An 11,090-nucleotide genomic window follows, 5' to 3' on the forward strand; every position below is an offset into this window, starting at 1 on the left:
CAATGGTTCTTGAGAAGAAGATTTTTAAAGATTTTTCCTATATATTTGTATGTAAAACTTTGATCCCCTATTGTGGCCCCATCCTACCCAGGGGGCCATGATTTTAACAAACCTGAATCTGCACTATATCAGAAAGCTTTCATATAAATTTCAGCTTTTCTGGCTTAGTGGTTCTGGGAAGAAGATTTTTCCTATATATTTGTATGTAAAACTTTGACCCCTGTTGTGGCCCCATCCGACCCCCGGGGGCCATGATCTTAACAATTTATAATCTGCACTATATCAGGAAGCTTTCATATAAATCTCAGCTTTTCTGGCTCAGTGGTTCTTGAGAAGAAGATTTTAAAAGATTTTTCCTATAAATTTGTATGTAAAACTTTGATGCCCCCCTTGAGGCCCCATCCAATCCCCGGGGTCCATGATTTTAACAAACTTGAATCTGCACTATATCAACAACAAACAAACAAAAAAAACCAAAAAAAAAACAAACAACTTTGACCCCCTATTGTGGCCCTATCCGATCCCCGGGGGCCATGATTTTAACAATTTAGAATCTGTACTATATCAGGAAGCTTTCATATAAATCTCAGCTTTTCTGGCTCAGTGGTTCTCGGGAAGAAGATTTTAAAAGATTTTTCCTATATATTTGTATGTAAAATTTTGAACCCCTATTGTGGCCCCATCCGACCCCCAGGGGCCATGATTTTAACAATTTAGAATCTGTACTATATCATAAAGCTTTCATATAAATCTCAGCTTTTCTGGCTCAGTGGTTCTTGGGAAGAAGATTTTTAAAGATTTTTCCTATATATTTGTATGTAAAACTTTGATCCCCTATTGTGGCCCCATCCTACCCCAGGGGGCAATGATTTTAACAATTTAGAATCTGCATTATATAAGGAAGCTTTCATATAAATCTCAGCTTTTCTGGCTCAGTGGTTCTTGAGAAGAAGATTTTTAAAGATTTTCCCTATATATTTGTATGTAAAACTTTGATCCCCTATTGTGGCCCCATCCAACCCCCGGGGGCCATGATTTGAACAAACTTGAATCTGCACTATGTCAGGAAGTTTTCATGTAAAAATCAGCTTTTCTGACTCAGTGGTTCTTGAGAAGAAGATTTTTAAAGATTGTTCCTATATATTTGTATGTAAAACGTTGATCCCCTATTGTGGCCCCATCCAACCCCCGGGGCCCATGATTTGAACAAACTTGAATCTGCATTATGCAGAAAGCTTTCATGTAAATCTCAGCTTTTCTGGCTTAGTGGTTCTTGAGAAGAAGATTTTTAAAGTTTTCCCCATTATATTTGTGTGTAAAACTTTGATCCACCCCTTGGGGCCCCATCTTATCCCCGGGGTCCAGGATTTGAACAAACTTGAATCTGCACTATGTCAGAAAGTTTTCATGTAAAAATCAGCTTTTCTGGCTTAGTGGTTCTTGAGAAGAAGATTTTTAAAGATTTTTCCTATATATTTGTATGTAAAACTTTGATCCCCTATTGTGGCCCCATCCAACCCCAGGGGCACATGATTTGAACAAACTTGAATCTGCATTATGTCAGGAAGCTTTCATGTAAATCTCAGCTTTTCTGGCTTAGTGGTTCTTGAGAAGAAGATTTTTAAAGTTTTTCCCTATATATTTGTATGTAAAACTTTGATCCCCCCTTGTGGCCCCATCCTACCACCGGGGGCCATGATTTGAACAAACTTGAATTTGCAATATGTCAGGAAGCTTTCAGGTAAATTTCAGCTCTTCTGGCCCAGTGGTTCTTGAGAAGAAGATTTTTAAATGACCCCACCCTATTTTTGTGATTATCTCCCCTTTGAAAGGGACATGGCCCTTCATTTGAACAAACTTGAAAGCCCTTCACCCAAGGATGCTTTTGGCCAAGTTAGGTTGAAATTGGCCCAGTGGTTCTGGAGAAGAAGTCGAAAATGTGAAAAGTTTACAGACAGACGGACAGACAGACGGACAGACAGACAGACAGACGGACGCCGGACAAAATGTGATCAGAATAGCTCACTTGAACCTTCGGTTCAGGTGAGCTAATAAAAACTGGGCGCCACCATATTATTGAAAAAATGTTGAGTGTGACGGAAAACATCAATCAATCTCAATATAACTGTATCCATACGCATCACAGTTTGATCATTTACAGGTATAAATCATTTTTTTTAAAAATGTGCTCCAATTGTCTAAAATTTTTATTTACATGTACCATCAGTCCTACTCTGCTCACATTTTTGTAGTTTTTGTTGCGTTTTCCGCGGCGGGGGGGATGTTGTACCCCCGCGCAACTGTGGGTTTCTCAAGTCTGTACATTGGACAAAAGGATAAGTCAGGAATGATTATAAAAAGTGTATTACTAAAGGTTGAATTTGATGGATCATCAGAACTTCCCCCAATAACTAATCTGATAAATATAATTATGGGTACCCGATAAAGCAGTGTTGTTTGACACCAACGCCAAGAAAAACATAAGGTTGGAATTGAATGGTCATATGCATTTATTACTAAATAAACTATTATGTAAAACAGATACATGTAAGTATCCAACAATATATACCAAAAAACTTAAAAGAAAAAGTATCATGGAATCTAAAAGTTAGAATATTATGCAAAAGTTACATAAGTCATAAATTAAAAAAAACAAAACAAACAAACAAAAAAAAAAAAACATACCGTGTCAATGTGACCAAGTTATTTTTCTGGCTCCCAACAACTATGGGATAAAATTTAACCCTTCAAAATAGATCATTCTAGTATTAAGAATATAAATTTATTAAATTCATAATATACCAAACAAACATCAACTCCCAACAGTGATTCCCAATAATATTTACCCATCTATTCACCTGTTTCCCAGACATGCTAGCGATAGACGAACCTGTCCATTTCTGTTCTAGCAGACAGCTGATCAACGTATTGACGTCGGATTCGATTGTTGACGTCACGTGCAATATGTAAACACCCGCCATTTTCAGTTAAAGCATAATCTAGTAACACTGAAAGTGGACACGTGCTATATGGCGCAGTTATGGCCGTTTGTCGTTGCTTGGAGAATGGAGATCGCCGATAGCTTTTAATATATTATACGGTGTGACCGTTGAGACGAGCGAAGCCCATTAACATTTTACAACACGACTTTTATCCGTCTCTTCATTTAATGCGGGAAATATAACGCGCTTGGTGTAAACAGTTACAAATTGTGACGTCATATTAGCTGCAATGTTTTCTTCTTCTCTCAAACCAAGCAAAAACAAAACGTTTGAAGCTATGACAAAGCTTGTCTGGAATTTAAAAACGTTAGTTGTACTTTCTAAACAATCTAATTATTTTAATTACGGGATTGTCAATGAAGGATACCGCAGTGACGGCGACATTTTTCCGGAGGCATTATGGGTAGTCCCCATCATTTTTCAGCTGATGAAGAGTAAACCACGTGACTCAATTGCGTAATCATTGGAGCGAGCTTCGCTCGCTATTACAGGTTTCGTGATAGGATTGCTAAGTACGGATATGCCGATAACATCAATTAAAACAAATGATACAGAAAAAATCATCGACGAGGAATTTCGGGACGACATGTTCCACAACCTTACCTTAGTACAGCACTCGGTAAATAATATGATTACGGTGTGACCGTTGGGGCGAGCGCAGCATATCTGAATACATTTTCAAAAAATTTATATTGAAAACAAGGAAAACTGATCTGGTTCACTGTCAATACGTAAGATTACTGCCTTGCTCTTCTCGCCAATGTAGGAACCAGTTTAGCGGGAAATGCAACGAGCTTGTTGTGACGTAGCCTGGTAGTTGTGACGTGACTGTTTACATTTCTTTAGACAATATTTTAAAAAGAAAAAGAAAGGGGGAAGAATATGATTGTCATCCTTTCCTTTCAAATAAGAAAGGTTTGTAATACTTCAAAGATTTTTTTTCATTATTATTTTACGAATCGAACCATCCGCCATTTTGTACGAGGGACTTCTGGGATTGGCGTAAAAAAAATTCTTGTTAGAGGTTGAGATTTATCTCGGATTATTTCCCGCGCTCTAGTCATTAGAGCTCGCAGTACGAGCCATCGCTCCGCGCTGGCTCGCTATAAACCATATCGTATTAAAATACAATTCGTATATAAAACTACAATACATTTCATTCCATTTATATTCTATACCCAATTGGGATCGCCTCATATTTTTCTATATGTATTCTTTTATGGAATGGTGGCCATTATATTGGCACTAGGGTACCGTTTTCGTAACATTTTCTAGGGAACTCTGTCTAATTTCCCTCCTTGTTGCTAACTTCAGGCCATCCAAGTTCTTTAGGGGTCGTGAATAAATACCTACAAAAATAGACTAAAGGGTTGAGATCTAGGGAAAGGGGCCGCCATTCCATATGAAAGCGCAGGGATATTAACTTTTCCCCGAATCTATCCGACAACCATTCCAACACTAGTTTTGCAGTATGTGGAGTGGTACCATCTTTTTGAAACCATATATCATTACTTTCCATCCCTTTTCTGTTTAATTCTGGCACAAATCTTCTTAGTGATGATAATTAACGTCCAGATGTAACTTATGCTGTTTCACCATCCTCCTTATAGAACAAAATGGTCAATAATTCCAGTGCTGCTTAGCGCTGCTCAAGCTGTTTCTTTCTGGCTATGTAGGTCTGTGGTCTTTCTTCATTAAAATTTGGTTTTGATTTCCCCCACTATGCCTACTTTATTTATTTTTTTGTCCATAAAGAGTAAGTTGTGCCTCATTGGAGAACCAGATGGCATCGGTTAAATCTGTGCTTAACATTAACTCTGTAAACCAATGATGTACTAAGTCTTACGCTTGCATTTAAATACCCCCTTGATTGATGTGTGCAGTGTTTCTTGGACAATTTGATTTACTTCATCAAGGTTCTCATCTGAATCTCCTATCCTTGGCCTTCCTGGTATTTCCCTTTTTCTATCGTCAATAGTTCCATACTGTTCAATATGTGAAATAGCAGCTTCCTGGATAAAGATTGAACATAAGGATATTATTTCTTTTTGAGAAGTCTATTCACTAGTGTTGGTGGATTTCTCACGACGTCATTACAAATAGTTTTCTTGGTCATCTTATGATGTCTTCAAAACATCATTAAAATATATGTGACGTCATGGTTTTTTGTGCACATATTACAGCAAATTCTGACAGGTTGCACTTTGCAAACTTCTTATTTTGTGATTATCTTGCACCCTGTATGTAAGCGCCGAGCATAGGCTTAAATTGTGCAGCTCTTCGTCGGCAATGGGGACGTCTCCATGAGTGAAAGATTCTCGAGCAGGACGTTAAACAATATACAACCAACCAATCTGATCAAGATATAGGGTTCACAGAGGGTGTAACCGTTCGACAGGGGATGCTTACTCCTCCTAGGCACCTGATCCCACCTCTGGTGTGTCCAAGGGCCTCTTGTTTGCCCAACTATCTATTTTGTATTGCTTGTGGGAGTTATGAGATTGATCACTGTTCGTTATCTTCACCTTTCAATTCCTTATTTCATTATTTTGTGAACCAGCTTTACTTGTTGATAGTACAATGATGCAATATATCGTATATCATGGACCCATGGTATATCCAGGGTCCATGATTGCCCTATTCGTAATTTTGTGTTCCTTATAGGAGTTATGAGATTGATCACTGTTCGTTTTATTCATGTTTTCATTGCAGACAAGTTCAATGAGCATTGTACGTATTACTTATACTGGTTAGGGTCTACATGATTGTTAGGCAATATATTAGTATTGTGTTTTTTGGTGTCATGTATTCTGAATTTAGCAAGTGTATTGTGTGTTATGGTTTTGTTTGTGTGAAGTCGTTTCTTTGTAAATCCACTTATTTCTCGTTTGTGTTTCCTTTTCACATGCCAAGGTTCAGTTTGAATACGAGTGAATTCTCTTATCTCGAGCCAAACTGTTGACACTCGGATATTGTCATTTCTTGAATAAAGGTTACAAAGAAAATATAAATACGCAACTGTAAACACAAGTGTTCAAGCAACTTTACAAGAACAGATAAATTAAGATTTATCAAACTGGCTAGAACTATATAGTCAAATTTCCAACCCTCTGCAAGGTGTCAGCATTATGTGTTATACCTTAAAAATTGTCTCACGAAAATAAGTCAGATGGATCTATGCTGTACCTTGTAATTGAAAGTTACATCATAACAAGAAATAGAACGATTTTTTATAGATTTTTTAAGGAATAATAATAATTTTACAGATTTCTAATGAACTTTAGCATAGATCAGTAACGTGATCCTATTACCAATAAATGTTGATTAGTTGTATATTGTTTAACGTCCCGCTCGAGAATGATTTCGTCACCATTGCCTGTGAAGGGCTGCATAAATATATTGATCAATATAGTTCGACTATTGTAACGACTGGGAATATTCTGACAGAAATGAAAGTAAAATGTAAATGTTTAAAAATATATATTTTTCGAAAATACATGAGGGTATGAACAGCAACGCCTCACCCCGGCTTACTTTTCATAAAACGCTACAGGTAATTAGGGAAATGATTCTATGATAGAGGAAATACCAGCATAGGAGCTGTTGCTCTAGACAGCATTTCTAAAAGTATAAATAATTAGTTATCTATGGAAAATAGAAACTTTTCCACTATTGATAGTTAGCTATTTTTAAAAACGTTTATCCTGTGAATAAAATTCCTCTAGAATACACTATTTCTCTATCATGCGCAAAATTTAAAGATTTCTGCAATAACCTATGAGATCACATGAGGATCGATCTACCTTAAATGAACCCCTATTCTATAGACCCTTCCTTAGATGTATCAAAGTGTGTCCTTTAATGACGTCCAGGGACAACCACATGGTCCATGTATTCATTCTGTAGCGCGCTTTGATGCAGGAGCTGGTGTACGCAATTTGTTCGATCAGACGTCATCAATATGTATATATCATGGAAATATTTCAGAAATGTTCGTTTTGTAACAATTGGCAGATCTGTTGAATATACAAAAAACACTAAAACAATTAGTGTTAAATAAACTATACAAACTCTCTCCGTACACGAGTCGATTGTTTATTGATGAATCACACGAGCGTTTCGCTGAAATAAATATAAATCTCCTTAATCAAAGTGCAAAGCAATCACATTTATATTAGCTATATTCTTAAATGTTCGGGTTTTTCTTCTTCTTTTATTTCATTGATTGAATTAGGCCATTACATTGCGTTCCCATGATGGCAATGATTTCAACAGGCAAACACAAGTACGGCGTTTGATTGGGTAAATTTGATTCTGCGGACTGTCAAATGTGGTCTGCATGACGGGCGGAATCGAAAACTCAAGGTTACGAACCCACATCAACATGAACTACGTTAAAAAAGCAGTTAATGAATGTTTTTGAAGTCATCATTGAAATTATCAAGTACACAAAGCAATCTCCAAACGATTGTTCCATTAAACCTCCCCTTGGATTGCATCCTTTGTTTAACAAATGGTACCTATTAATGTGGATGGACATCCCATTTGCTTTCAAATCAACTGACCTAGTACATTACTGTGATCATAACAAAAACAAAACTTTGTTCACATCACGATGTAACGCATCGCTTCATACAAGAACAGTTTGGGATGAAGAATTCAAACTTTTGCTATAACGAACACATTCGATATGCCATCTCATGGAAATGTGTTGTGTGGATTTTGGACAGATTTCAATGCTTCCACCGACCCACAGCAAGTTGCTTTGAAACTGAATGAACTGCAGATATTTTGATATACATGACAGGTATACATGTATGTTTTTATTCCAATTTACCAATCCTTTCCATTTTAATTAAGCACATCATAGATCTCGGTCATGTTATAAACAACCGTGGATTTTCGAAATTTCTGCAATTCTAACTCGGACACTTATTTTTCCTGACATCCGTTCATCTGCCGGGTGTAGGTGTGAGAAACTGCACTACGTCACCCCGTAATATATACAATATGAACACAAAAACATTGTGGTGAGTGATTGCATACACCAAGAGAGTTCATTAGCACTAAAGAATGCGATGTCAACGGGAAGGTTGAGCGGAAAACCTAATCAAACACGTTTTCTTAATTAAATTTATTTCAATCAAGACGATACAGAAAAACGATCCCGTGTTTGCTTTTTCAAGCAGCATTTATCACCTTTACTGCGATCAAAGAATTTCATTACCGACCCAGATCAGTCAAAGCGGATTAATCAGGGTCACCAGAGCGATCGTTATCCCCAGTACCGATAAATCATAAATCGCTTACGTAATCTGATCAACTCTGCATCAGGCTGCTGCAGAGGGGGAAACACCGCTTGATGATAACCGGTCTGATTGTGTGTATTTCATGTATACAGAAACCCCGCTTTATGTTCCTTACAACTCGGACGTTGCTGAGTAAAGAGGACATTGCTCGCAAAAGTATTCACCAATATCGTTTATCTGTAATAGAGAAAATTACGTGGGATTGGTCACATTATATCTATCCCGATACCTTTGTCACGCCTGCTCTGTATCCCACATCTGGTCATCACATTGCACGATCCGGGTAACCTGACACAGAGCAGGACTGGCGGTCCTCTTCACTTGAGAGACCACATATTCCTTATCTGTGTTCCAAAGAGTACATGGCTTCAGAAGTTTACGCTATTTAATGATTCAAAATAGCATCGTAAATATCTTGTTTTAATGTCCTGTTATGCGTAAATATTTACATTCCATGGAGAAATCTTCAAGGTTTCATTGAAGGTATTGGACTATAATATGTAACGAGATTGCCTCGTTGTTCTGATCCCTTAACATGCATTGTGCTTCGTCACCGCGAACAAATTGTACCATCACAAAATCGTATGGAGGATATAGATGGAGTATCACAAACAATCGGATAGTTTCACATGTTTCCGTTCCATTTACGGACTTATTCTGTTTAGGTTTGGTCGATGTCGAGTAGGTTTCTGCTTTATTGAATAGCTTTATGTGTTTCACATTAGCGTGTAAATGTGATTACAGATAGTGTATTGAATCTGCTGAGTTCACTTAATGTGACACGTCGGTAGGAGCGGGTACTATACAATTCCATTATGTGTACAAGTGAAATGCTTATAAACGTGTCCAGCAATGCACGTGTTTCGTATACAGTATAACTTGTTTTAACTGGCTCCTGAGTAGTCCAGTGCTCTATTGATTCCGGCCGCTAAAGTTGGTCCCTAACATATCTTTAACAATTACTTTATAAATACTATCGTTCCGATAACAGCGTGACACTTTGCTTGATCGAGCGTGCAAATTTCAAGACGAGACTTCTCATATATTTCAATGAAACAGGTATTATTTTTTGTTCCTAGTGAACAATCACATCGAAAGAAACTTAAGATACATTTTAGCATACTTGATTCTGATAAAATCCGGCCGAATCGAACTAAGCCAGGGTATACCCGGCGACGCGCTAAGAATCAAGTGACCCGGCTACAGTAAAGTCATGAAAATGTTGACCTTCTGTTGTATAAACATTATTCCGCATAGAAATGACCTACATATTTACAAATCATGTTTATTTCACCAGTGTAAAAATTAAAAACATTTTGTCTTACAATAAGCCACTCTCGATACTACTGTCTCCAAGGACGCCAGCTTGAAGCCGCCTTTGCCTATCAAAATTTCCCAGCTCAATAGGCAGAATGCGTGCGCAATTCCGGCTCACAATCAATTGTGTCACCGGTCATCGCCGATTAACCCGGGTACGCCGGATCGTTAGAATCAAGTATGCTAATTGTGTACTGTATAGTGTGGTCATATTGAACCTATACAGCCAAACAGTGACCAATGTATCGTCGTATGAAACTTAAGCCTGCTCACTCGAGTAAATTGACACGCTGTTTTTGGAATGATAGTAATAGGTGTGGTGATAATCGATTTGCTTTCAAGGTCCTAACCGCTATTGATTAGCTTAAACTATCCTGTTTAAACCGGTCACTCATAGATCCACCATCCAACTTGTTCCGGTCGATCGCATTCATTTTACACAAGGTTCCAAGTACTCGTAAGTAACTACTCAACAATTACCCACCTAGCTGCCAATGCGACGAATTTGTCACCGTCGTCTGCACGTGGTTTACGCAAATTACAAACTCCTCTGGGGAAACTAGCTAAATAAAGGTGAGTATTCATTAATATCAATACACAATAGGCCTCTGACGAGTCAGACAGTGAAGATATACCGTTAGTTCAACCAGACAGTGAAGATACACCGTTAGCTCAACCCTTCGTGGTCCCGTGGGGATCCGGGTTACAAATAGGTCCTTAGTACCCCTTGCTTGTCGTAAGAGGCGCCTAAATGGGACGGCCCTTCGAATGAGACCGCAAAAACCGAGGTCCCATGTCACAGCAAGTGTGGTACGACAAAGACCCCTCTCTGCTCAAAGCCGTAAGCGCCGAGCATAGGCATAAATTTTGCAGCCCTTCACTAGTAATGGTGACGTCTCCATAAAAGTGAAATATTCTCGAGAGGTACGTTAAACAATATACAATCAATCGATCAACCCGTCATGTCTGGTCGATTCATCGGCATTACAGAAATGTCTGTCTCTCAGTTTGAGACAGTTGAAAGCGATGTTCCTGTTGTAGATATCTACGATGAAAATTGGGAAAGACTACCACAAACATGCCGAACAATGACGGCGGTGTGCACTGTAGACGAAATCGAACATTTATTTAAAAGAGGAAAGGTTTAACAATTTAGCAATTGAGAATACGAAAGCTAAGTAATCCTAATACAAGATTTGAAATCCTACAGTTGGAAACAAAATAATTTTAATAAAAAACGAAATTAGATTAAACAACACTGGACGCTTATTTCAAGAAATTAATCAATCTGGTATTGTGCATTTAATTGAATAAATAGCTGTTTAAATTGGAATGCATATTGTACTAGTATAACAATATTTCGTATTTTTCTCGTATTGAATGACTTTGCAATCCAATCATTACTTCCATATCTTGATGACATTACATGCATTGACAGTGAATCAAAGGGGAATAAATCTGA

The sequence above is a fragment of the Ostrea edulis genome, chromosome 6, assembly GCF_947568905.1.
Source record: "Ostrea edulis chromosome 6, xbOstEdul1.1, whole genome shotgun sequence".
NCBI lineage: Eukaryota > Metazoa > Mollusca > Bivalvia > Ostreida > Ostreidae > Ostrea > Ostrea edulis.